This window comes from Elephas maximus, chromosome 10 (genome assembly GCF_024166365.1).
Source record: "Elephas maximus indicus isolate mEleMax1 chromosome 10, mEleMax1 primary haplotype, whole genome shotgun sequence".
Lineage (NCBI taxonomy): Eukaryota > Metazoa > Chordata > Mammalia > Proboscidea > Elephantidae > Elephas > Elephas maximus.
Genome location: NC_064828.1, coordinates 62,329,774 through 62,357,338, shown reverse-complemented (window position 1 = coordinate 62,357,338; position 27,565 = coordinate 62,329,774). Strand labels below are relative to the sequence as shown.

Below are 27,565 nucleotides of genomic sequence, written 5' to 3'. Positions count from 1 at the left end.
GGGGTCTAGTTAGAGAAAGCTCTGCTGCCAGGTTGCCAGACAAGGTGGCATCTTCCACATTCTTGTGAGGAACTGGTGCACCCATGCCTTTCATCCAGCAGCAGAGCTGCCGGTGCTTCTTTGAGCCACAGAAATGTATTTCCAACAATCCATGAAATTTCTCATCCTAGTTGCCACCAAAGCACCTGGATTCATCAAGTTCAAACAGAGCACCCCAAACTGGCTTGTCTTCTTGAGTTCTCTCTTTTAGTTAATGACCACACCTTCTACTAATCACCCTTTTTAGAAACCGTTGAATCATCCTTAATTCCTCTGATTCTCTCCTTTCCATCTCACATCCAACTGATTCTCCCTCCTAGCGTTTTACCCTTAGGAGATTCCCATTCTTCCCTGATCGGGGACAGATTAACAGATAAGCAAGGTATGCATGGGTTTATTTGTGCTTCCTTACTAATCAGTAGTGCACAATTTCACCTGTTTTTCACCACAGCATGTGGTGAAACCCATGTGAAATTGTGCACTACAGATTAGTAAGGAAACACAATTAAGCCCATGAGTGCCTTGCTTACTGGTTAACCCGCCCCTGCCTGGAGTACATAACAGATGCTGTGTCCTGGCCACACCGCTCCCTGTCCTACATTTTCCTGACCCAGGGGTGAGTGCATGACCAAGCTGAGCTAATCAGAGCCCTTTCCAGGATTTTTCAAACTGGGGCAGGGAGTGAGATGTCCCTGGGTCATGCAAAACAAACAAACAAACAAACAAGCAAACAAACAAATCAGCCATTGAAACCCCTACGGAACCCAGTTCAACTCTGAAGCGCACGGGTCGCCATGAGTCAGAGTTGACTCAATGGCAACTGATTTTATCCTCTGTTACTAGCTGGACGGCTGGAAATCCAGAGAGGCCTGCGGCCATGTGTCCTACCACCTAAAAGCCTACATGCAGTAGGGGAAAAGAAAACCAGGCTGCAGAGAGAAGCCATGATGAGTGATGGAGACAGAATTCCTGATGGGATGCAGCTCCTAATCCAGTCATCCCTGAGCCCAGCTTCATCCTTCCTCTGACCCATCCTCCGCAGGGCCACCACGAATCTTGTCCATTTTTTCCAGCTTTTTATTTTGAAAAAGGTCAAACCTGCAGAGAAGTTTACAGAATAAGCCATTGAAGACCCACATACTCTTTACATAGATTCACCAAATCATAGCATGTAGCCACATTTGCATTCTCTCTTTTTCTCTATGTATACATGTACAGGTTTTTCCTGAACCATTTGAAAATAAGCCTCTGATATCATAACTCTTCTCTCCCAATTATTTCAGCATGTACCTCCTAAGAACATGAGCTTTCTCCTACATAATCATGATACCATGATCACAGTCAAGAAATTTAATAAGGATATAATAATATTAGCTAATATATATCCATATTCAATTTACCAAGGGAAATTTGAATCTAGAGATATATTAGATATTACAGGCTTTTTTTTTCAATCCAGGGTAACACATTGCATTTAGTTGTCACATCTGTTTAAATCAAACCAAACTCATTACCATTGAGTCAATTCCAACTCATAGCAACCCTATAAGACAGAGTAGAACTGCCCCATAGGGTTTCCAAGGCTGTAAATCTTATGGAAACTGGCTGCCACATTTTTCTCCCTCTAACTGCTGCCCATTCAGTTAGCAGCCGAGCACTTAACCACTGTGCTACAAGGGCTCCGTCATATCTGTTTAATCTCATGGAATCTGGAATAGTTCCCCACCCTTTTTTGTATTTTATGATGTTAATATTTTTTGTAGCATATCCCTCAATCTGATTTATTGTTACCTCATGATTGTTTTTTACATGATTAGAGTCATACTATTTTTTTTCTTAATTTAATTTTATTTTGCTGTTGAGAATATACACACCAAAACATACACCAATTCAACTGTTTCTACATGTACAATTCAGTGACATTTATTATATTCTTCAAGTTGTGCAATCATTCTCACCCTTCTTTTCTGAGTTGTTCCTCCCCTATTAAGATAAACTCACTGCCTCCTAAGTTTCCTATCTAATCTTTCGAATTTCTGTTGTCAATTTGATCCCATATAGATAGATCTTGAAAGAGCACAATGTTCAAGGCAAACATTCTTTACTAGTTAAGCTAAACTATTGTTTAGTTTTAAGAAGACTTTAGGGGATATTTTTGGTTTAAGGTTTAAAGATTATCTCAGGCAATAGTTTTAGGGGTTCATCTAACCTCCATAGCTCCAGAAAGTCTGGAGTCCATGAAAATTTGAAGTTCTGTATTTCTCCACTTTTGATCAGGATTTTTCTATAGAATCTTTGATCAAAATGTTCAGTAACGGTAGCCAGGCACCATCCAGTCTCATGGCAAGGAAGCAGTTGTCATGGAGCCAGTTAGCTATGCATTCCATATCTTCCTCCTATTCCTCACTTCCCTTCTTCTGGAGTTGCACTATATATATTTTTAACACTAATACAATGGAGATAATGCTGGGTTCTTCTTGGTGCATTATATTAAGAGGCACATGATGCCAGTTTGTTCCCTTATTGGCGGTGTTATGTTTGATAATTTTGTTAAGGTGGAATCTGCCAGATTTCTCCATTGTAAAGGTATCATTTTCCCTTGGTACCTGGGAATAATTAGACATATATTTGTAAAGTCTTACTTAGAGGCCATTTGAATATCTTGTTCCATAAGAAGCTTTTGTTCATTGATGATTCTGTCAAGAATGAAGGGTCTGAGATTTTACCCTACTCACAAGTAACAAGCTAGCCTGCCACAGTTTCATGGATGCTAGTAGAAGGCACAAGACTCCTGGGTCAAAGACAAAGGACTTTATTATTCATGAGAATAGTTGTAACCAAAGTATCAGTATTTTCTTCTACCAGTTCCCAAGCCCTAATTCTCACAGATCAATGCAAAGAGAACCAGGTGATACCTGCCCATGCAGTGGGTTGCGTTACAGTAGAAAAAAAAGAACCCCTGAATTTAGGGAATCAGAATCTCTTATAACGGGCTTTAAGCCCACCTCCCCTCTTCTGCAGAGGGAGACATTATTTTACTTGACACTAAGCATGCCTGCCCTTTGCTTGGTAGAGAGACACTATCTCTAACTTCTGAGACCATTCACTAAACAAACATTCTTGAAAAGACAGTCCAGAAAAAGACAGCCAGTGCCTCTGCTCATAAGACACATAGAAATGTGAGAGATTCATGGAGAACTCATTCCCAAAAGATCCTTAAGAATTATTTTCCACAACACAGTCTAGTCATGTTACTCCTCTGCTGTGGCTGGTTGTTCTCCAATATCCATTCTTTCCACCTTCAGTAACAAAACTCTCCCTCCCCCACAGCTGTGCACATAGCATCCCAGACTTCAGTCTGCATTTCCCATTTTCTCTTGCAGCAAGGTGCAGCTGTGTGACCTGGTTCTGAGCAATAGGCTGTGAGTGTAAGTAGTTTGTGCAACTTTTGGAAAGTGCTCTCAAAGGGTGGGGAACGCGCCTTTCTTCTTCCCTTTCCTCCTTCCTGCAACATAAAATAGCAACTTACCTCCCCCATGGCTCTTCCTATTCTCCTTTCCTCTCCTTGGTCTAGTTTTTCTCCATAGCATCATTTGACATTACTATCTATTTTACTTATTTTGTATATTTTCTGCTCTTCTCACTAGAATGTAAACTCCATAAACAGTGCCAGTACACTATAGCATATTTGCCGTAGTTAGCTATTGTCAAGTTGGTTCCAACTCATGGTGACTTTATGTATAACAGATTGAAATGTTGCCCAGTCTTGGGCCATTTCCACGATCATTGGTATGTTTGAGTCCATTGCTGCTGCTGTTGTGTAGTGCCTTCTGACCTAGGGGGTTCATCTTCCAGCACTGTATCGGACAATATTCTGTCAAGATCCATAAAGTTTTCAATGGCTAATTTTCCAATGTAGGTCACCAGGCCTTTCTTCCTAGCCTGTCTTAGTCTGGCAACTCTGTTGAAATTTGTCCACCATGGGTGGACCCTGCTGGTATTTGAAATACTAGTGGCTTAACTTCCAGCATCACAGCAACATGCAAGCCACGAGAGTGCAGCAAACTGACAGATGGGTGGTGGAATGTATTAGTACTAGTAGTTAAAATATTGAAATACATCTACACCAGTTGGTAACCAGTTATTGCCCCAAGTCCCTCTGTGTCCCCTATGATACTTCTCAGGTCCCCAACTAAATTGACTGGCATGGTAGGGCGACTCCAGTACCCTATTTTAGCACCAGGACCAGTGATGCCCTGATTAGTCAGTGTCCATACTAAGTCCCTGAAAAGAAAACTTGTTGAATAAATGCACCACAGATTCTAAGATGGCTCTATGCCTGTCCATTGTCCATCCTGAATTCAAGAGGAGCTAGAGTCAGAGTCTCCTATAAACAAAAATCAGGAAAAGTACCAAGCAGCAATTCTCAACTTTTTTTTTTTTTAACAAAGGACTTTTTAGACCTTTTCTCAAGTCCCTCCTGTCCCCATCCTGACCTACCCCATGGAGAAGAATAAGTGGCTCTAAACAGAAACATAGAAGGAGAATTATTCTCTTCTGAGACAAGTAATTGCCAGGATCTTCTCTCGAGGGATCAGTGAGGCCAAGACAGGCAGCACAGCAAGAGTGTGAGTATCTGGGAAGAAAGAGGAGGCACCATCAGGCAGCTCACTCACACTCAGCCTCTCACTCACCTTGCCCCTCAGGAGCTCTATCCTATGCCAAGGAGATGGAGTGGTTTAAAAGCATCTCTTTATTTCGTTAAAAAATGTACAAGCCCTAAAAGCATCTCTTTATTTCGTTAAAAAATGTACAAGCCCTAAAACTAAAGACACAAGGGAAGGATTAGTCCAAGGGACTAATGGACCACATCTACCATGGCCTGCACCAAACTGAGTCCAGTACAATTAGATGGTGCTCAGCTATGACCACTGACTGTTCTGACAGGGATCACAGTAGAGGGTCCTAGACAGAGCTGGAGAAAAATGTAGGACAAAATTCTAACTCAAAAAGAAAGACTAGATTTGCTAGCCTGACAGAGACTGGAGAAACCCAGAGTGTATGGCCTCCGGACACCCTTTCAGCTCAGTAATGAGGTCACTTTTGAGGTTCAACCTTCAGCCAAAGACTGAACAGACCCATGGAGCAAAACAAGATTAAAGGGGTGGATCAGCTCTGGGTCAGGGACTGGAAGGTAGGAGGAAACAGGAAAGCTGGTAATAGGGAACCCAGGGTTGAGAAGGCTGAGTGTTGACATGTTGTGGCGTTATTAACCAATGTCATACAACAATGTGTTTACTAACTGTTTGATGCGAACCTAGTTTGTTCTGTAAACCTTCATCTAAAGTTCAATTTAAAAAAAAGTACACAGGCAGGAAAAAAAAGTACAAGCCCTGCAAACTAAGCAATTCCCGTTTTTGGTACCTACCTTGGAGAAATGCTCACAGCACATGCGCAGAAAGGTATACACAGGCAAGTTAACTGAGGCATTGCTTATAGCACCAAAAAAAGTTTAAACAATCTCGTTGGATTGCAATAGTGAAACGGCTAAATAAAGTATGGAAAACTATGTAAGAAAATTGATGAATTGATCTATGCAGACTGGTGGGGAAAGATCCTTACAGATTTCTTGTTGAGAGGAAAAAAGCAAGTTGGAAACAATACTTAGAGGAATTGTATATAAAAACCCAGAAATAGTTTTCTTTTTTCAACTTCCTTAAAACGGTATTATTTTAAACATTCACAAAAGTTTGGGGAATTAAATAGCAAACACCTACCTCTCCACTTGGTCAAATGTCCACTTTTTGTTGCATTTGCTTTAAATAGGAACCATCTTCACCATGCAGCTTCTGAAATAAATTTACTGATTATTCAACAAATATTTGTTGAGTATATATGTACCAGATACTGTGCTAAAGATTATGGTAAGTGATGTGGCTATAACTGAGCAAGACAGACAAGGAATTGCAGCTTAAAATTTCCTGAGAAGACAGAAAACAAGCAATAAAACAAATACATGATTATAAATGGTGAAAAATAATACAAAGAAAACAGGGTATTACAGGCTTGTCCCTCTTTGGGTGGAAGGAGCAGGGCAGGACTATCTGAGGAGGTGACCCATAAGCTGAGTCCTTAAGGATGAGAAGGAATCAACCATGGAAAGAGTGGTCTGGCTCAGAGAATCTCAGAACCAGGGCTGCCTATGTAATTAGCAGGACCCAGTGCAAAATCAAAATACAAGACCCCACCCAGGGGTGATGGAGTTAGTGTCCTCTTCCCAGGGGCTCACCTCCCCAACCCATGGCAGATGGGAGATCCCCAAAAGATGATGCCTCTGCCCTGGGACATGCTTGGTACCTGGATCAGGGTGGATGAGAGATCCCTGTCATCACCTGCCAAATGTACTATGGTGCTGCCAGCCCTGGATGGAGATGGCTGCTGCCTTGTCCCATCCCGAGATACTGTGGGGCACTCACCTAACTCTGACCCTCCGTGTCTTCACCCACACAGCCTTCCCTGCCAATGCACATTGTCACTGCTCTAGGGCGAGGGTGGCAGTGGTTACAGGACAGGGGCAGGGAGGGAAAGGAGGGAGAGAGCTTGGTAGGGCCTGGGGCCCCAGGGCACAGGGAGGTGGCAAGAGGCCCCAGAAATAATAAAGCCATAGTAATAACAACAGCGTGGTACTGGCTCAGTAACAGACATGTAGTCAGTCCAGTGGAGCAGAATAGAAAGCTCAGGAACAGACCCCAGCACATGCTCGATAGTTCTATCACACTTCACTGACAAAAAACAAATTCAAAGATAAATTCATTAAGAATTCAAGATGGAGACTGCAGAGCATTAAGCCCCAAGCATAGGGTCCCCTTCTGAGCTGGGGTCCTGTGCAACTGCAGTGGTCTCACACCCATGAAGCTGGCCGGCCCTGCTCAGGGCTGACAAGAGGCCATCATAACTGATCACGGTGAGCAGAGGGAAGTAGGGAATGAGAAGAGAGGCAGGGGCCGGATGATGGGCCACTGTAAAGATCGTGGATTTTATTCTTTGTCCAAGGGGAAGCCACCAAAGGGTTTTAAGCAGAGGAGTGACATTTTAAGATCACTCTGGCTGCAGTATAGAGAACGGATTGGGCCATGAAAGAGTGAAAATGTGTCTAGGCAAGAGATGCTGGTGACTTAAACTTTGGCAGAGGCCGTGGAAATGGAGAGAAGTGGATGGTGGGAGACAGTTTTTGGATGTAGGTAAAAAAATGGGAGGTAAAGAGATCAAGGGAGTGAGAGCCCAGGGAGTGGGAAGGTTCAGCTAAACAGATGCTGAAGTCACAAAGAAGGAAGACACACAGTGCAGAGTGGAGGGAAGACTGCAAGCTAAGTCACCCTGCCTATAACCCAGAATCCCAGGAACCTCTTGCAAGTAGTATTTGTTGACTGGAGTCCCTGGGTTGTGCTAAAGGTTAACGTGCTCGGCTGCAAAACAAAAGGTTGGAGGTTCCAGGCCACCTAGAGTCACCTTAGAAGAAAAGTCTGGTGATCTACTTCCAAAAAATCAGCCATGGAAAGCCCTATAGAGGTTGCCAGGGGTCACACTCAACAAGATGGCAACTGATTTAACTGGTAAGTGTTGGCTGCATTTTAATTGTCTCTGGTTGAACCAGGGGTAGTGAGCTGAGCTTTTCTCTGTCATCCTAGTAAGTTGTACCTCACCCTTCCAATCTTTTCCACCAGACACAGCCCAGAGGGTTCAGCTTCTTAACTTGCAGGTCAACTTGTCTGAGGAAGCCAACGAAGGCTGAGGTTGCCTCCTTCCATACCTGAGAGGATGGCCTTACCAACCCACATAAAAGAATGGGAACAAAAGTGAGCCCACAGGAAGAGAACATGAGGACCGAGGAATGAACAGGAGAAAGAACAAGTGTTTATATCTGCGAAATCAACCGGAACCTTGTTACCCTAAGTGCAAAATGTGTCCTTCCTGCTTGCCCAAATTCCTTCCCCTTCTCAGTCAGTTGCCAGGGTCTGCAGGGATGAAGCTTTCCCTGGTTACTCTCCTCAGCAGAGGACTACAGTTTGGTTTCCATTTTCATTCAAATACCAGTTACAAAGAAACCTCAAGGTCTCCCTTTTGTAAACCAGGAAACAATTAAGTGCCTTTTGCATACCCACCACCCATTTGTCAGTGGAGACTTGTTCCGTGCTTCGATGTTAGGTTTCAGCAGAGCTTCCAGACTAAGACGGACTAGGGAGAAAGGCTTGGTGATCTACTTCTGAAAATTAGCCAGTGAAAACCCTATGGGTCCCAATGCTCCAGTCCTGTTGTACATGGAGTCATCATGAGCCACAGGACCGACTCGGTGGCAGCTAACAACAACAAACCAGCAAGGAATTCCCAGTAAGGGAAGAGGCACAGTGGAGAAGCAGGGAGTGGGAAGGCAGGAAGATTAGGAACAGAAGGGAGGGGGAAGAGGTTTGTGGGGCCGAGCACACAGTGAGCACTAACTGTCAGCTGTCCAGTCTTCTGGCAGGCTATTTGCTGTGGAGAAGTGGCTACGGGAAGTAAGGAGCTGAGAGGAGCATTCTTACCGGCTTTGCTAATGTTGGTCTACACACAGACTGGGAGAAGCTGCAGTCCTGGTTTGACCTAACCACCAGCCCAACCCCTCTTTACCCATTGCTGTGGACGGATTCCATAGCGACCCCATAGGACAGAGTAGAACTGCCCTATAGGGTTTTCAAGGCTGTAATCTTTACTGGAGCAGACTGCCACATCTTTCTACTGGTGGTTTGAACCGCTGACCTTTGGGTAAGCAACCGAGCACTTAACCACTGCGCCAAGGCGCTTTCCAGGGCTCCTGAGTCCCTCTTTAATCACTCTTAAAAGCAGTTATTTTCTCCTTCCCTCGTGGCACTGGAGAGCTGGAAAGGTTAGTGGAAAGAAATTGAACTGAAAGTAATGTCTTAAACCTTTTAATTTTGAACGGCCAGAAAGAAAATGGGCCTGTAGAAGAAGCAAAACTGCTGCCTTTATTTCCTATTAATTGGGCCAAAGAAAACTCTCTCCTCCAGATTATGAAGGCGTTGTCATAGTTCTCTTGTGTTTGCACAGAGCTCTGTCTGGCTCCAGGGAGGTGTTACATAGCTCTCAGGACAGTCGTTTAACTGAGGACAGACGGCATGGTGGGTCTGCAGGAAGTTCACGAGAACGCCAAGGAAAAAATGTTTGGAAAGCATTGATTCAAAGGAGTAAAATACATTTCTTTACTGTTGCTGTTAGTTGCTGTCGAGTTGGTTCCTACGCATGGTGACCCCATGTGTGCAGAGTAGAATTGCTCCATAAGGTTTTCAAGGTTGTGACCTTTTCGAAGCAGATCACCAGGCCTGACTTTCAAGGCACCTGTGGGTGGGTTTGAGCTGCCAACCTTTCAGGTAGTAGTCAAGGGTTTAACTGTTTTCACTTTAAATGTGCAATGTGAATCTTTAAGAAGGGTATGGAAACCCCTGTTAACTTCCTACTCAACACGATTCCCAGCCTCATCCCACCTCCACTTCTTTGCTTAAATAACCTGGATTTCATTCAATTATGACATCTGTAAGCTTTGTGGGCTCCTCTCAAGTCTTGGGGAGGAATGTGACTGGTCTAAGCCATCTCCGTGATGGTGATTGCTTTCTACCTGGACATGTGATGCAGCCCTGCCCTGGGATGCAAGGAAAGTCAGGTTTGGGGACTTCCAGAAAAGTATTTTTTGCTTTTAAAACAAGACATAGGCTGAGTACTTATCTCTTTCTGTGTGAAGATGTGAGTCTTGGAGCTGCTGCAGTTTTATTGCAATCATAAGAGAAAAGCCAAGAAACTCTTAACGAAGCTAATCCTGATCCCTGGCCTGGTTAAACAGTTGCAAAATCACGCTGGAATGGCCCTGGACCTGCTCTTCTGGCTTGTTTCTCCATTGTTCAGGCCACGGGGTATTCTGTGATTTTTCAGCTAATAGTATCCTGCAACCAGGAAGGACACAATGTGCAGAGAGATTCCCAAACCCATCTGACCCTGGTAGCTGTTTGACAAGGTGGTGCTGTGGGACTAGCTCAGCACTGAGGAAGCTTTGAGAAAGGCTGACAGAGTGAGGGACACCAAAAGCCCAAGGTTCTACTTCAGGCTCTGAAAATCTTGTGAGCTCCGGGGCCTCATTTTCTCCTCTGTGAGGTGAGCATGTTAAACAAGACAATTTAAGTGCCTAATACCATGCACGGCACACAGTAACCAAACCAGTCGCTATTGAGTCCATTCTGAGCCATGACAACCCCATGTGTATCGGAGTAGAATTGTGCCCCGTACAGTTTTTAATGGCTGATTTTTCAGAAGTAAATCACCAGGCCTTTCTTCCAATGCACCTCTGGGACTTGAACCTCCAACCTTTCAGTTAGTAGCCGAGTGCATTAACTATTTGCATTACCAAGGGACTCATGGCACATAGTAGGTACATTAATAAACACTTGTTACTAATAAAATGTGTGGTGGGTGAGGAAAGGAGTAGTCCAGTTTTAAAATCTCATTTATGCATAAAAAATAAAATCTGTGTTCCCTGGTGCCTTATCAGTTTACAACACCCTCTCACCCTCTACTCAGCAGGAAAAAAATAAGATAAGAATACCGTAGATGTCCTAGGTGAGCACTCTTGCTCTAGGGCCTGCATTCCCCCACCCTTCTGCTAAAGTGAGCCTAGGGTCCTGCTGAGTCGAGCACCGTGGCAGCCAGTGTCCCTCCATACACACTAATGGCTCTGGGGCACTCCTCAGGAACAACTTCCACATGTAGCAGATGCTCAGCCTGCCCAGAAGGGCCATCTCCAGTCTAGACGCTCTTATAAAATGCCCAGGGGATTGAGTTCCCTCTCCTTGGCCAGTCCAGAGCTCCAGCTGAGACTTGGAGCAGCAGCTGGCAGACAGCTGACCTGGGCCTCTGCTCTCTTATGTTTTGATGGATAGATGGCACAGACTGGGAGCAGCTGCAAGCGTGTGCATCTGTGCATGCCACTTCCAGTTGTAGTCATGACTCGGTAGGAATACATATGGAAAGTGTGCAGTAGAAGAGGCAGTTATTATCACCTTCCTTTTACGGACAAGGAGCCCTGGTGGTGCAGTGGTTAAGAGATTGGCTGCTAACCAAAAGTTTGGAAGTTCAGATCCACCAGGCGCTTCTTGGAAAACCTATGGGCAGTTCTACTCTGTCCTATAGGATCACTATGACTCAGAATCGACTCGATGGCAACAGGTTTGGTTTGCTTTTGGGGGGGTGGTTTGCAAAGAACTAGAGGTTCAGAGAGGTACAGGGTCCTTTCCAGGGACACTACCAGTCAGTGGCTGAGCCAGGTGTGAGAACAGACCTCTGGCTCCTCCCACCACCACTCTTCCCACCCTGTGAAGAATATATACGCATGCATATCAAGCCCATAACCATGGGGTATATACTTATAGGATTGACATGAGTTGGCATTGACTCAATAGCTTACAACAAAACAACAACAACCCAGGAGTGAAATTGCTGGGTCTAATGGTAATAGTATTTTTAACTTTTTGAGGAACCACCAAACAGTTTTCTACCAAGGCTGCACTATTTTACATTCTCACCAGCAATGCATGAGGGTTCCATCCTTGGCAACACTTGTTATTTTCTGAAAATAGCCATCCAGTGTCGGCTGCTAACCAAAAGGTTCAGCGGTTCAAATACACCAGCTGCTCCTTGGAAACCCTATGGGGCAGTTCTACTTTGTCCTACAGGGTCGCTATGAGACAGAATCAACTCAATGGTAACTGGTTGCAGGAGTTCTTTATTTACTCTGGATATTAAACCCTTGTCAGATATATAGTTACCAAATGTTTTCTCCCATTCTGTAGGTTGTCTGGGTATAGATTTAAAGTCAGCAACATGTGTATTTATCTTTAAACATCACAGTGAGCTTCGTGTTGATAGCAGTAAGCTTTTCAGATCTTCCCAGAGACAGTCTGGGAGGAAAAGTCAATGTGAGTACTAATTCTACCAGAAGTCAATACTACATTAGCAATAATATTGATCAATGTGTGTGCAGAGTTCACATCCTTCCTGGAGAAACTTGAACATAGAGGAACACAAGTTTTCCCCCTTGGAGGCCTTTTAAGACCTTTTAAGTTATGAGTCTGCTGTTGCTAGTTGCTGTCTAGTCGATTCCTATTATGCCAACCCCATGTGTGCAGCGTGAACTGCTCCACAGAGTTTTCAAGGTTCTGACCTTTCAGAAACAGATTGTCAGGCCTGATTTCCAAGGCTCCTCTTGATGAATTCAAATTACCAACCTTTAGGCTAGTAGTCAAGCACTTAACTGTTTGCGCCATCCAAGGACTCCGGAGAATGAAACTCGTTAAAAAGATCTATCAAATCCATCTTTCTGCTGTGATTTGTCTTTGAAAGGCACATTTTTGGCAAATGATGCTGAACATGATAGAGTTAGTACTCTTAAATTTCTTACTTTCTTCATTTATGAGTGCTGTGCCAAGTTCTAGTGAAGGTCTCTGCCCTTAAGGAACACACAATCACCTGGAAGAGACAGACAAGGAGTTAGACATCTATGGGACCATGTGTCAAGTGTGCGGATTGCTTGAGCGCATGGACAAATAGAGTCCATATAAAACTGGGGTTTCAGGGAAGACTTAATGAAAGAGGTGACCCCTATTAGATTTTGAAGGAGGAATAGAAGTTGGGTGGAAAAAGAATGGAGGTGGGGGAGAAGAAACATTCTAGGCAGAAGGATCAGCACATTCCAGAAACAGCGCATGAACTAGGACAGGTCAGGGGTCAGTAAATAATTAGATATGGCTGGAGCAAAGGGCATGTGGGGGATAGCGGCAGGAAACAAGCCAAAGATGGGTGGATGGGGGCTGTGAGCCTATCATGAAGGGCCACATTATATGCAAAGACATGGAATTTAAAATAATCTTGAAAACACTAAGGAGGTTGTGGGGTAGTGAATTACTCTAATATGGTCCCTCTAGCCATGACTTTTGTGACTTCCACAAAATGATTGGGTAGGACTATGAAAGTAAGGTGATTGCAGCCCATCAAGGGGATTGGACAGCTTGCTGTTAACACAAGTACAGTGCATGGAGCCCTTGCAAGGGCAGGACCATGCAAATAAGGTATATGGAATCCTAGTGAGGGGATTGGTAAGTTTTTCCATCTGGCTAGGCTGGAAGGGAACCAATCCTAAAAGATGAGTGAGGGGACCTCACTACCATCAGGAAGAAGAGCCAGGAGTAGAGTGCATCCTTTGGACCCAAGGTACCTATGCTGAGAACATCCTAGCCCTAGGAGACAGAGAGTTGTAACTGAAGACAGCGAGAGATGGAGTGGTAGCAGTGAGAAGTCGAGAGAAGCAGTGGCAAGCCTGACAGAGTCCAATGGCAGAGAAATGGTGACAGCATAACCAGGAGACCAGAGCTAGATGGTGAAGGCTTCCCAGCTCAAGGAGCGAGGTGGCTACACTAGGCTTGCTGACCCACAGAACAAGAGCTGAGCACCTACGGACAGGAGGCTTCCTGGTAGACTGGGGTGCCTCCGGGCACTTACTGGCAAAGTTAAAGAGCTTCATAACACTTGCCTGAGCAGGGCCAATGCAGGCCAAGTTCCGAGGGGCTGAGGGCCAGAGAAAGGCCTGCCTGTGCGCATGGCTGAGAAGAAGCCATTCTGATCAAAGAATTGCACCCTGAGTAGTTTCTGATCCTGAATTGTTATCTGTTACATACTTAATAAACCCCATAACTGTGAGTATGATCTGTGAGTTCCATGTAGCCATTGCAACAAATTATCAGACCAAGCAGAGAAGTAGAGAATGCCATGGGAGGGATGGCTGGTGACAGAATTGGTAAAAAGAATGGAGGAAGGAGGTATGTCTGACCTCCATCTCATAGGAATCAGCCTTGGGTTGATGTTGATCTTGATTCTCTCTCTTCCCCCTCATGAAGTTGGACGAGGAGGTCTAATGCCACCACTCCGTTTTTACAGTGCTGTTTAAGGAGGGGCACTAACTCTGACAACTGGGTGTGGGTTGCATTGTTGAGGAAGAGACATGAGTTATTATAATGATCATCAGGCATGAAGGGGACTTAAGCCAAATAGCACAGATTCAAGCCTCAGCACTTCCTGCTGACCCAGCACCCAAACACATCTCCCATTCAGTCTCCTCCCCACAACCAGCAGCCAGGCCAAGCCACCATCTGTCTCCTGGGCTCCACAGCTGATCCCTGACTGGTCTTGCTACTTCCATGCTTGCACTTTGCAATCTGTTCTCCACGAGGCAGCCAGACTGACTTTTTAACAATATAGGTTGTATCATGTCCCTCTCTGTTTAAAACTCTTCAATGGGTTTTCATTCATTGCTCTTGGAATAAAATCCAACCTTAGTGCACTTGATCTGGCCCTTGCTTGTCTGACCTTATTTCCTATCACCCTCTGTCATTGCCGACACTCCTGACATACGGGGCTTCTTTCTATTCCTTAAACATGCCCACTTGGAGTTTTTGTACCAGCTCTTCCTCCTACCTGGATCTTTACACAGCTCACATCTTCTTTCAAGTTTTAATTTAAATATCACTTTTTCAAGGAGACTTTCCCTGACCATCCCCTCAATCTACAGGAGCTACTTGGCCATAGTTTATGAAATCACTGTGTTTCAATTATCTGAGCCGCACTTATTACTATCTGGTATTTTCCTGTTTATAACTCCTTTGTAGTATATATTCTCAAAAGACGATCCCATCAATCCTCTGTCTCATTGTCTGTACATACAGCAATACTGATCTAGAAGTAAGTTCTATTTCCCCTCCGTCTGAATTTGGGCTGGCCTTTAGGCTCCTTATTACTTTCTCTCTCTGGCAGAATGTGGCAGAAGGGTTGATGTGTAAGCCAGTTGTCATCTAAGAAGTCTGACTACCCTGAGACCACCATGTCATGAGCAAGCCCAACCTCTCCACATGGAGACAGAGAAGTCATATAGAGGAACACATAAGTGACAGGCATGTGAATGGTGCCTTCTTGTATCTTCCAGCTCAGGCAAGCTACCAACTGAATTGTAGATGAGTAAGTAACCCCAGCTGACACCCAATGGAGCAGGATGCCCAGCCTGGCCCTGACCAAATTTCTGATCAGAGAATTGTGAGACATAATAAGTCCTTGTTGTTTGAAGTCACTAAATTTTGAAGAAGTTTCTTATGCAGCAGAGGGAACTGGAACATCCTCCACTAGAATGAGGCTTCATGAACTTTGCCTGGCAGTACCTGGCACATATACAGACTCAATAGATGCGTTTTGAATGTGTGAATTTGGGGAAAATGGAGTTGTCCATTGACCAGCAGTCTCAAAAAAGTGAAAATGCAGATGTTTGACAGTATGAAAGCTAGAAACCAAGGAACTGAAGTGAAAAAGTGGGATATTGGGGTTTTCTTTTTTGTTTTCATTTGCTTTAACAACTTTGGGGATATTGGAGTTTAACATTTTAGTTCTGAGTTTTTTAGAACATCCCAAATGTGGACATGGCTGAAGTGAAGATGGGACGCTGAAATTGGGGAGGTAGAAGAACTTGAGGCTAAGATATTGGCTGAAGATATACAATGAAAATTGAAATTTCCCTAGGGTGATGGCAGGACTCAGGTGGCACTGGAAAGTACCACTTGAGAATTGTGAGAGGACCATGGGAGCAGGTTGTATTCTTGAAAAGACCTAGTTTCAGTGAAGGCAAAGAGGATTCAGTGAAGAGGATTCTGACCGAGTAGGATGGAGAGACATGAAAAGGGTTCAGGAGGGCCCAAAGGAAGGGGTTGTCAGGGAAGGCTGCAGTGGAAGTCAAATCTGGGTGAGGGTGTCAGAAATCACTGCTCGGTCTGGCGGAGACTAGAGGAACCCCAGAAGACATGGCCCCTGGACTCTCTGTTAACCCGGAGCTAAAGTCATTCCTGAAGCCAACTCTTCAGACAAAGAATAGACAGGACTATAAGACATAAAATAATACTCGTGAAGAGTGTGCTTCTTAGTTCAAGCAGATACATGAGATTAAATGGGCAGCTCCTGTCTGGAGGTGAGATGAGAAGGCAGAAATGGATATAAGCTGGTTGAAAAGACATGGGAAAGGCGGGGTGGAAAGGAGGAATGTACAGTCATATTATAGGGATAGAAACTAGGGTCACATAACAATGTGTGTATAAATTTTTGTATGAGAAACTAACTTGAGCTGTAAACTTTGACCTAAAGCACAATTAAAAAAAACAAAAGAAAGAAAGAAAGAACTGCTAGGCTGAGAGTCAGGCAGAGCATGGATGGGGCTTTCACTCTGAGCAGAAGTGAAGGATGACTAGGATGAGACCATGAGGGAAGTTAACTGACCTCAAGATTTTAGCCAGCCAGGAGGTATAAAAACTTTTTTTTCCTGCCAACACATTCAGAGGTTAGATAGTGTTTGCTGTTGGCAATAGAGATAGCAACCTAAGGCCTTTGCTCAGGATTCCAAATGAAACTCTAGTGAAAGGATGCAGGCTGGGGTGTGGTTAGGCTCAAGTCAGTAAACATACAACTGGTCTGTTGGCCTTGGCAGAAGAGCAGAGAGGGAAGGAGCAGGCAGGCTGAGCCCTGGCCTGGGGGCTCACCTGGACTTCTGTACTCTGTGAAGCTTGGCTTTTGGTGAAGGATTGGCGTAGCTGGTCAGAGTCACACTATATGGGACTGACACCTAAGTAGTCTTGTGGAAAGGTAAACTGGCCTGAGTCATATCTTTCCAAATCCCTTAAAATAATCAACTTTATTATTATTCTTTCATATTACAAAAGTAAATCTTGTTTAACATAAAAACACTATTTTCCAATCTCCAAAGCAAAGCCCCTGGTCCCTGCCTTCCTCCACACACAAAACAATGAGTATGGGTAAGAGATTAAGTCTTTAACATACTGTTAAATTCTCCATTATATCTGACACATTAATAACTTAGTCATAGCCCCTATGGGCTTTTCTATTTCTTGCCCTGATTCTCAAGAAAAATAAAGCCAAGCAAAGGATAGGTCATAGAACTAAACAATAGATTCCTTCAACCTCTGGCAGTCTATGATTCAAATGGAAAGGTATTTATTAAGGCTTAAATCTATTAGATCGCTTTTGATTTCAAGGGACCAAAACCCAACATAAGCTACCTTAGGCCAAGAAGGAAATTTATTGGTTCATACAAATAAAAAATGAATGTCCAGGTAGTCAGCATAATCCAGATGCTTAATGATACTGGCAGGAACCTCTCCCCATACCATTCTACCATCTTAGCTCTGCTTTTTCAGAATCAGCGTTATCTCAGGTAAGACTTCCCCAATTTGTGACCCCCTGGAGCTCTAGGCTTACTTCCTGATAACTTAGTAACCCCAGGAAATGGGACACCTCTTTTCCTGCAGGGAAATTCTAGGGTATGGTTTCTATTGGTTGTGCTTGGGTCACATGTTCATCCCTGAACCAGTCACAACCAGGAGGAGGCAATGCTTTCATTGGCCAGACCAGATCCGTGCCCATCCCTGGGCTAGGGGTGGTTGTATCAGCCCCATCGAAGCTACTACATAGGGAAAAGTGGTTCCTCAAATAAAAATCATGCAATTATCAGAAACAGAGGTATGGCATGCACAGCTGATGCAAACAGCAGGTAGCTGGTACACTTAGAAATGCCCCACACTTGGTTTGATGCTCTGCTGTCACTGTCTTGGAATTCTTGATAATTTTTGAATCAGAGACTCTGCATTTTCAGTTTTCACTGGGTCCCATGTGGCCAGGCCTGCTGCTACACTATTGTGGGAAGGTTTCAAGAAACGCGTAAAGCACAGTCTCCTTAGGGTCAAGGAAGCACAAGGCACAGTTGGGAAAAAGGAAGTTGTCTGTGCTGGTTGAAACTGACAAAGAAATAGTGGAAAGTTCATTCATTCGTTAGTTAATCTGCTCATCCATTTATTGATTCATTTGAAACTTTATTAAGGAGAGTCTTGCTGTTGCCAGGGAGCAGGGAGAGAAAAATAAATGACTGTCATGGCTCTCAAGAAGCTCACAGTCTGTTGGAGAGGGAGAGGTGTGTGGACAATTAGTGTACCGCAGAGTAAGGGTTAGGTCAAAGATGAGACCAGAGAGCTGTGGGAGCACAGAGAAGGTACCACTGAAGGTGAGTACAACGCACGGCTGTCCCAATGGGGAAGACATATGATTGGGCAATAGAAGCCAACAGTCACAGACAGACCACCGTGATTGGCGACTGATAGGGAAGTTTATGAAGATGTTTCCGTGGAGCAGGAGACATCACACAATATACTTCCAGATTGAGATTTGTGAATGAGACATTTGTGTGTAATGCATGACACTCCCCCATTGTCCTCCCAGTCCTCCCACCCTTCCCTCTCGTGCCAAGCCACTGATCTTCAGGTCTGAATATTCCTACAATTCTAAGTACCTAAGAGTGAAGAGTTTTGCAATTTCATCTCAGCAGGTAAAATATATCTTATATCTTATATCTTGAGCAGACTTCCGTAACTTCTTGAATTACCCAATGAGACAACCCTGAATCCCTTGAAGGAATTTTACCCTCCAATCCCTGGACTTTTAATTTGTGTGAACAAATTTCACACTCCTTTAACAATAAAATGATTTGCCCCATATATATATATATTTTTAATGAGAATTTGGGCACCAGTCAATGCATATCAAACAGTGTGACTATTCTCTAGCACACTTTTTACCATTTGTCCATTTCCAGCATCACCATGGATTAGGAGACTTTTCATATACTCAACTGGTTCCAGTAAATAATAATCATTGTTTTCTTTTTGATGCTCAAAAAACAAATCAAGGCAGAGTCCCTGCCATCACAAAATTTATATTCTTTTTTAAAAAATGGGATCTAATATTCATGGAAAACATAGTGAACAGGATGAGGCAGTATATGATTCCAACTGGCTGTTCTGACATGGGTCATGATATATGTGACATTGGGCAACACCTTTCCACCCAAACTATTCTTTTAATACATGATTTATATGAGAGCTAAGACATTTCATCAGGGGAGAAAACTTGAATTCAGTCTACAGTTGGGTTTCAGATACCTACAAGCATGTCTGAGTGACAGGAGGGCGCATCTAACTCTGTGCTAAGCTGGGGAGGACCAAGCAGCGCGGATGACTCTCCAGCTGCTGAGGGAGGAACAGCAAGTGAGGAGGACCAGGACAATTCATGGACCAACATCAGACCTCCCTAAAACAATTAGTAAGGGCTTCAGATGCCTATTGCTAAGTACCAAACCACCCCAAAACTTAGTGACTTAAACAGCAATAATCATTTTATTCTTATAGTTCTGGTTCTGTGTTGACCAAGATCAGCTGGCGGATCTTGCTCAGGGTTTCTAACTTCCGCAGTTGCAGTCCAGTGGTGCCTGCGGCTGGAGTCATCTCAAAAGCTTCTTTGCCTTTTTGATGGCTGGTGGCTGGTACCTCAGCTGTGGCTGTCAATCAGAACATCCATATGTGGCCTCTCCATGTGGCTGGCACACTCTCAGTAGGATGTCTGGGTTCCAAAAGCAAGCCAGGATGCAGAAGCTGCCAGTGACACCTTACTCATATTTTAGTGATCAAGCAGTTTCAGAACCCAGATTCAAGGAGAGAGGACCTAGAGCACCACCTCTGAATGGGAGTGTGTCCAAGAATTTGGGGGCCACTTTTTTTTGGTGGGGGGAATCCCTGGGTGGTGCAGTTAATGAGCTCTGTTGCTAACGGAAAAGTTGGAGGTTCGAGTCCACCCAGAGGTCCTTGGGAAGAAAAGCCTGGTGATCTAGTTCCAAAACAATCAGCGATTGAAAACCCTATGGAGTATGAGGTTGCTGTGAGTCAGAGTGAGGTCAATGGTAACTGGTACTGTTTCTTTTTGGGAGAAAGGGTACTTTTAAAAACTGAAATGCTAAGTTTTTTGAGTGAGAAGTGCATTACAAGAATGTTCTCATTTAATTCTCATGACTATTATTAAAATCTTCGTACAAACGAGCAACAGGCTCAGAGAGACCAAATGATTTGCTTGAGATCACACAGCTCCAAGGTCTATGTGCTTAGCTACTACTCCCTGTTGGGTTCCAAATGCCTGGGGAAAAAGAAATCTCCAAGAAGCTGAGATCCTGAGTGGGTAGGGACCCTGAGCAATCCTAAATTGGATACTAATATGAATCTGACTACGTTTGCTCAGAAGGTCTTTCGTCATGGAGTCACAACACTCAGATTATATACTCAGATGCTAAATTGCAGGATATAGCCTCTTCTCTAAAAAGGAATTCGGAGATATGAAAGACATTCGTAAATGTCTGATCTGCCCACAGAGGCTCTTTGTGGGTACAGCGGAACTTTCTTCAGCTGGGTCTCAAAGGGCAGGTAGGACTTGGAGTTGCAGACAGCAATGAGAAAATAATTGCTACGGTTTGCTTGTAGGCTGTCTCTCTCTAGAGTCCTTGGCAGGGCGAGGATTTGGAACTTCACTTGCTCCAGGGGAAGCCCCTTTTCCTGATTGATGCAGCACATCAGGACCTCACATTAAAAATAAGTTGATCCTTCCTTACTTCACTTTGGGGGCTTGTGGTTTGCTGAAAAGACATCAAGTTAAACTAAAATAGTTCTGTTCTAGTACCCACAAAACTTATACATGGTTGTGTTGATATATGGTCCCCTCACAGAAACCAAAGAAGTTTCCTTAACAGGAAACCTCAGTGGCATGTTCCCGCCATGTGAGGGTGTGTTGAAAAGGGCAAAGAGTAGATTCACAGAAAAAAATCAGAGTTACCATTTCATTTTGGCACGATCATGCAGTTGGAAGGTCAAAACTAAAAGCTATAGTTAAAAGTCCACTTGGAAAGATTGCATGAGATTCTTTGATCTTATCGGTCAGGACACCATGGCCTCAGGGCCCTTGAGTTTATTTTGTGGTGAGGCTGCTGGGTTTCTGAATATAGACCTGTAGTTATAGTGTAATTTCCTGCCCTGCATTTTGCCGTGTGGGCATGGTGTGCGTCACCCAGCTCTGCTGGGGGGCCTGTGGCTGCAGCCTTCCAAAATCATCCAAATTAGGACCCAGAAAGAAGAGACTTCAGAGGCCCAGGAACTCTCTGAGTAAATCCTGAAAAGTGTGATGATGAAAAAGCACCTCCTTCCTTAAAGTCAAGGCAGTTTGTCTGTGGAGCTGAGCCTGCAAGTTATGTGATGGGCTCAAGAATTACCCCCAGTGGTGAAGATGAAATAGACGGAGAATCACTCCCAGTGGTGAAGGTAAAATAGACGGAGAATCACTCCCAGTGGTGAAGGTAAAATAGACGGAGAATCACTCCCAGTGGTGAAGATGAAATAGATGTTTAACTTGTTCATCCCAGAAGCCCTACACCCCATGACCAAGAGAGCATCCAGGAGACCTTTGTTTCCTTTGCACACAATATGCTTACTCCCAGAGACAGCAAGGCCAGCCTTCAAGTTCAAGTTCACAGGAGACTATTCATTCCCAGCTGGCTACTTAAAAAAACATTTTTTAACCCAAGAAATAGATGCTGATTATTAAAAAAGCATAAAATTTGTCGAAAGGAGATAAGGAAAAAAAAACAAGTCACCTGTAATCTTATTACCAGAAATAATCTCTGATATTATTTTCATACACATATTTATATTTACAGACTTTTTTCTATGCGTACATATGTATGTGCTATGGGTTGAATTGTTGAAGTCCTAACCCCTAATACTTATGACTGCGACCTTGCTTGGTTATAGCGTCTTGGACAATGCTGTAAGCTAAATTAACATGAAGTCATGCTGGAGTGGGTTGGGCCCTGATCCAATATGACCAGTGTCCTTATTCAAAGGGAGAAGAGACACAGAGGCACACATGGAAGGAAGACAGTCATGTGAAGGCAGAGATTGGAGTGAGAATTTCTATTTCCCTATGCCTTCACCAATTAAGAGAAGGATATTCGTTTTCTGTTGTCAAAAGGCCTGCATGTGGCATTGTTACTTCTCTGCACAACTAGATTGAGAATACCGGTCTCTCTCTTTGGAGGTATTCTTGCTGGGATCAGGACCTTCGCTTCTAGAGATCCAGAACTCAGTTTTCCTGACTGATTGCAGGACAGCAGCCTCATCCCTGTCTCCCGGGCTGGACTGAGGTTCTGGGCCCTTCTCTGCCTGTTCTTTCATCTCCCCTTTCCTTCCATGTTGCAGAACACATGTTGTGTGTGGATGTCAGCAGCATGGGCAATCCTCTTGGGGACCCTGTCCCAAGCCCCCTGTGACAGCATCATCCCTGAATGCATGTTCACTTAGAGGTATTGGGAAAAGATTAGAGCTCTGCATTTTCTGTGCCATCTCAGGTGTGTTTCAGCTGGCAATACATTTTACAGAAAAAAAGCTCAGGGGATAGAACTGGGAGGTAAAAATAGCAGTCTGGTGCTGACTCAGCACACTGACCTCGACCAAATCACCCAGTGCCTTGTCCACCAGAATAGCCCTTCTCCAATAAGCGGTGGAAGTCAGGATGGGTAAACTGCTTAGAAATCATAAAGGGATGGTGATATGATTGTTCAGTCTGCTCTTGTCTCTCTTCTTATGAACTCAGGTTACTGAACATCAACTCATGTCTGAGCTGTGGTTTCCTCCTTGTTTTGAAATCTAGTTACTAGAAGATAATGCTTTCGAATGGCTGCTTGTTCACATCTTCCTCTAGGACCACTAGCTATTTTCTGATGATTGTCTGGTAGGCCTGGCCACTTGGCAAAGCAAGGTTTCCAGTGGAATTTTTTGCAAAAATTCTACTTTTCCAGTCCCTCCTGGAAACCAAGGACACTGGGCATCAGCACAGCAGAGAAACCCAAACCAAGCAATTCACAGATTTTCCAGGCACGTCTGGCTTCTGGGCCTAAGCAGGCAGCGTTTCTGAAAGCCTAGGATGGTTTGTGTATCTTCATAAGAACAAACCAATAACCTTCCAAGTCATACCCTCTCAGAGAGGCAGCTGTAGTCTCTGATGGGAGATAATAGCAGCGCCTTTCGGGTGAGTAAAGCACACCAGCTATAAGCCAGCCTTATGACCTAGAAAAGGAAACAGGAAGTGGCTTGGAAATATAAAGAGCTTAGCCTAAGGAAGGGCTGCAGTAGAATTCCACTCAGACGAGATGGTGTACAGTTGGCAAATGCCAAGGGCTGAGATGAAGTTTTGCATCTTTTCTTTCCCTTCTTTATCTTGATGTCCTCTGGCAGGTTGTACCATCTGGACGGGGAGTGGGATATCTTTCTCAAGGAGTGGTGTGGGTGTACTGGAGGGGGGAACCACTGTTCATCAGTAGCCCCTCTCCAGATCAGGCCCATCTGTGGGGTGTCATGCCCCTACTCTATCCCCTCTTTACAAGTGGTCTTAGGTTCTTGGGATGAATTTTGCAAGCCCTTGTCGATCTACATCATCAAGAGGTGCTTCCAACTAGAGCAACATACATGCAGCAGCTTTCAGGAGCTTCCAGAGGGTGCCCTGAGCCCATGGTGGAAGGGCTCCCTCTCATTTGTCTGGAGAAACAGAAGTTCATTGTCCCTGGAGATCATGGTCCTAGACCTTCTATTAGCCCAGGCTTGGAACCATTCCCACAGCCAACTCTTCAGACAGGGACTGGACTGGACTATAAGGTAGAAAATGATACTGGTGAGGAGTGAGCTTCTTGGACTAAGTAGACACATGAGACTATGTGGGCAGCTCCTGTCTGAAGGGGAGATGAGAAGGCAGAGGGGGACAGAAGCTGGCTGAATGGACACTGGAATACAGGGTGGAGAGAAGGAGTGTGTTGTCTCATTGGGGGAGAGCAACTGGGAGTATATAGCACTTGTATGAGAATCTGACTTGATTTGTAAACTTTCACTTAAAAGCACAATTGAAAAAAAAAAAGAAAGAAAGAAAGAAAAGAAAAAGTTCATTGTCACTCCTAGTTCCCAGAGGGGGATCTTGGATGGGGAGGCTACCTCTGTCTTGAACATAGATCTGGGTCATTTTGACTGCAGGTGAGGTGGCTGCATCAGTTGGGAAGGAGATCAGAGGGTCACCTCCTTATAGATGGCAGTTACCATGCAGTGCTTCCTGTGCTCCTCTTTCTAGCTTTCCCAGGGCCAAAGGGAGGCTGCAGGGCTTGGTGGAGGCTGAGACCTGGGGCTATTGCTTAGAGGTGGCTGGCACTGTGAAGGCATCCCAGAGGTTCCTCAGAGCCTAATGGCTACTTTCCCAGGCTCCATCCCTGATCCTTACTAAAGGTGGTGAGAAATGGAATGCTTTTTTATTTTTTCTCATAGCACCTGGCACAATGCTGGACCCACGTGCAGCTGTGGCACTGTAGGCCCTGGAGGAGGAGCCCACTCAATGGTCAGATCCACCATCTTCAAATGCCTCTGTCATGAGGACCCTGCTGAGAACCCTCTTCCAACCGGCTTCTCAAAGTGTAGTCCTCAGGTGGGAGTAGGGGCGGTTAAAAAAGCTGATTCTTAGGCCCCCTCTACACTTCTCCAAGGATCTTTGGTGGCACAATGGTTAAGCACTTGGCTACAAACCAAAAAGTCAACAGTTAAAACCCACCAACCACTCCAGGGAGAAAAGACCTGGCAATCTGCTCCCGTAAAGATTGTTGTTACTTGTTATATGCCAGTTGAGTCAGTTGTGACTCATAGCAACCCCGTGCACAACAGAATAAAACACCACCCAGTCCTGCGCCATCCTCACAATTGTTGTTATGCTTGAGCCCATTGTTGCAGCCACTGTGTCAATACATCTCATTGAGGGTCTTCCACTTTTTTGCTGACCCTCTACTTTGCCAAGCGTGATGTCCTTCTCCAGGGACTGATCCCTCCTGATAACATGTCCAAAGTACTTGAGACGTAATCTCACCATCCTTCCTTCGTTCTTTTGGCAGTCCAGTGTATATTCAGTATTGTTCGCCAATATCACTGTTCAAAGGCTTCAATTCTTCTTCAGCCTTCCTTGTTCATCGATGGCGACAGCGTTTTTTCACGTAAAGATTACAGCCTAGGAAACCTTATGAGCTTTTACTCCGTCATATAGGGTTTCTATGAGTCGAAATCGACTCGATGGCACACAATAACAACAAAAGTTCTCAAGAATCTAAATGTCTCAGAAAAAGTCCTGCAAATCTGTGTTTATGGAAGTACCTCCTTCCCCAAGTTGGGCAGCCCATTAAAGTTTAAGAGCCCTTCTCTATGCCAATCCTGGGTTTCATTTGTTGTTTTTGCTAGTTGCCATCGAGTCAATTCAGACTCACGGAGAGCCCATAAACCCACCCAGAAATGCTTTGAAAGACAGGCTTGATGATCTGCTTCCAAAAGGTCACAGCCTTAAAAACCCTGCAGAGAAGTTCTATCCTATACACTTGGGGTCACCATAGGGCTTCGCTTATTACCATGAAAATAATTTGTTTTCTTTTCAACTCTTTGTGACTTCTGAAAATGAAATCTGAAGCATAGGGATTCATTTACAAAAGAAACATCACCTATGGCCTTAATGGGTAAGCCTGAATCATGGTTTTTGTCAGGGGATTTGACGGAAGCCAAACTTTGATTATCAGGCTGCCCGTATCTACTTGTCCATTGGCTTGTTGCCATTGAAGACACCTCCCCAGCTTTTCCTTCTCTCTTTTATCCCGCAAGGAAATGGTCCCGCTGCTCTTGGAGGTTGTGCTATTGAAGCTCATTAGCACAGGGGTGAGTGAAAGTAAACTTCTTCATATTCCCTGGTGCAGTGGGAGTGGAACTCATCGATGTTCCCACAGGGAAAATGTTGAGCCCAAGGAAGTAAGTGTATGAATAGCTAAAAAGGATGGCATGACAAAGATGTAAGGGAAAGCATCAAACACCCTTGGCACCACTACCCCCTTGGTCCTCTCCTGCCTTCTCTAGCCCTCTCCGAGCTCCTTCTGAGGACATAGTGCACTAGCCCTGGGGGAAAAATCCAGATTAATTGCATTAGCCATTTTCTGTGGTGTAAGTACTGTCACCATGGCTGATATCAAGATACCAAAGGCTTAACAACTGGCTCACAAAACTCTTGAATATTTAATAACCTCCTCTTGTAAACCAGGAGGAACCGGTTCCAGCAACTAATCATCTCAGCCCTCACCCAGAAAATCCCCAGATTATACCAAAGACACACATCACTTCCAGCTTCTCGGTCAGAAGGACAAGTGGTTGAGGTATGCCCAGGTTGTTATGAATAAACATCACAATAGTGAATGTGGAGGGACAGGGTGCAGGGGGTGATTTTTTGCCTGCAAAACTGGAGACGCGTCTCCATTTCTCCATCTTGGTGTCTCCTCTCTGCTGGGACTGGGGAAGTTGTAGGGAGCCCTGTTAGCATAGAGCGTATCGTGAGCAGTCACTGGCAGTACTTACGCCTGAGGCCTCATAGGGCAGGCTCTTTCACAGGGCTCTCCCAAGCTCTCTCTCTTTGCTCTTTCCTATAAAATCTCGTGATCCCATACCAGAAAACAGAATGCTCCATCTCTAGCTGGACAAATTTAAAATGGGAAACTTTGGGAAACATTTTGGATTCTGGGTCCTGTTCTACTCTGTCCTATAGAGTCTTTCTGAGTCAGAATCGACTGGATTGCAGTGGATTTTGGGTTTGGGTCCTGCCTTTGGGCTTGGGAGGTGCTAAAATGGACCCTTTCTTAAAAGGCTAGCCTCATAAAGATTCTATAATCAAGACCTGAAGGCTGAAAACAGCTTGGACTCATCTTTTCCTGATTTTTAGGGAGTCTTGAGAAAAAGAGCTGGGGGTAGTGCTCCTAAAGCTGAGCATGACCAAATGTGCCCACAGCTTCTGACGCCAGAGATCGCACAACTCTTTCTTCCCCTTTAGGGTCTGGGGATGACGCCAACCTGAAGGAAGGAGGTTGACCTACTTTTCCTCCTTAAACATTGGGCAGCCACTTGCATTTTCAGATCTAAAACTCACCCACACGCCTGCAGTTTCTGTTCTCCTGCCCTCCTGGGTGTGCTTCTGGCTGGAGCTGGTTTTATAAAGTGGAGTTTGCCGTGGGAGTTCTCAGAGCGGCTGGTTTGGCAACTCGATCCACATCCTTCCTGGATCTTGACGTGGGCATTAGGGCCGCCCAAATCCTGGCAGATGTACAGCACGGGAGAATCCGGTTTTGACCTGGTCTCAGTCAGGAAACTCAGTTAAAGAAAAGTGTTATTGGCAATGGCCTTGACTGTTGGACCTCTCCAGTATTCTAGCACTGAAAGTCAGTAGGTTGACAAATATTTATTGAGGTCCTACTAGGTGTCATACACTGAAGAGACAATAGTGAACAAAGGACAGTCCTTGCCTCATGGAGCTTACAGATCCCCAGTTTTTCTACGTACGTAGCTAACAAGAGGAAAGGTTATATGGCCATGTTACTAAGTTCTGGACAATGAGATGTAAGCAGAAGTAATGTGTG

The 27,565-nt window shown here is 44.5% G+C and overlaps 1 long non-coding RNA gene across 1 annotated transcript; it reads right to left on the bottom strand.

Annotated features, from left to right (window-relative positions):
• Nucleotides 1–555: 555 nt before the first annotated feature.
• Nucleotides 556–27,165, bottom strand: LOC126083762 (uncharacterized). Its single transcript, XR_007518862.1, has 4 exons — nt 27,079–27,165; nt 12,390–12,603; nt 5,817–5,888; nt 556–1,137 (listed from the first exon to the last, which is right to left on the bottom strand). It is a non-coding gene; the product is annotated as an uncharacterized LOC126083762 (long non-coding RNA).
• Nucleotides 27,166–27,565: the final 400 nt, after the last annotated feature.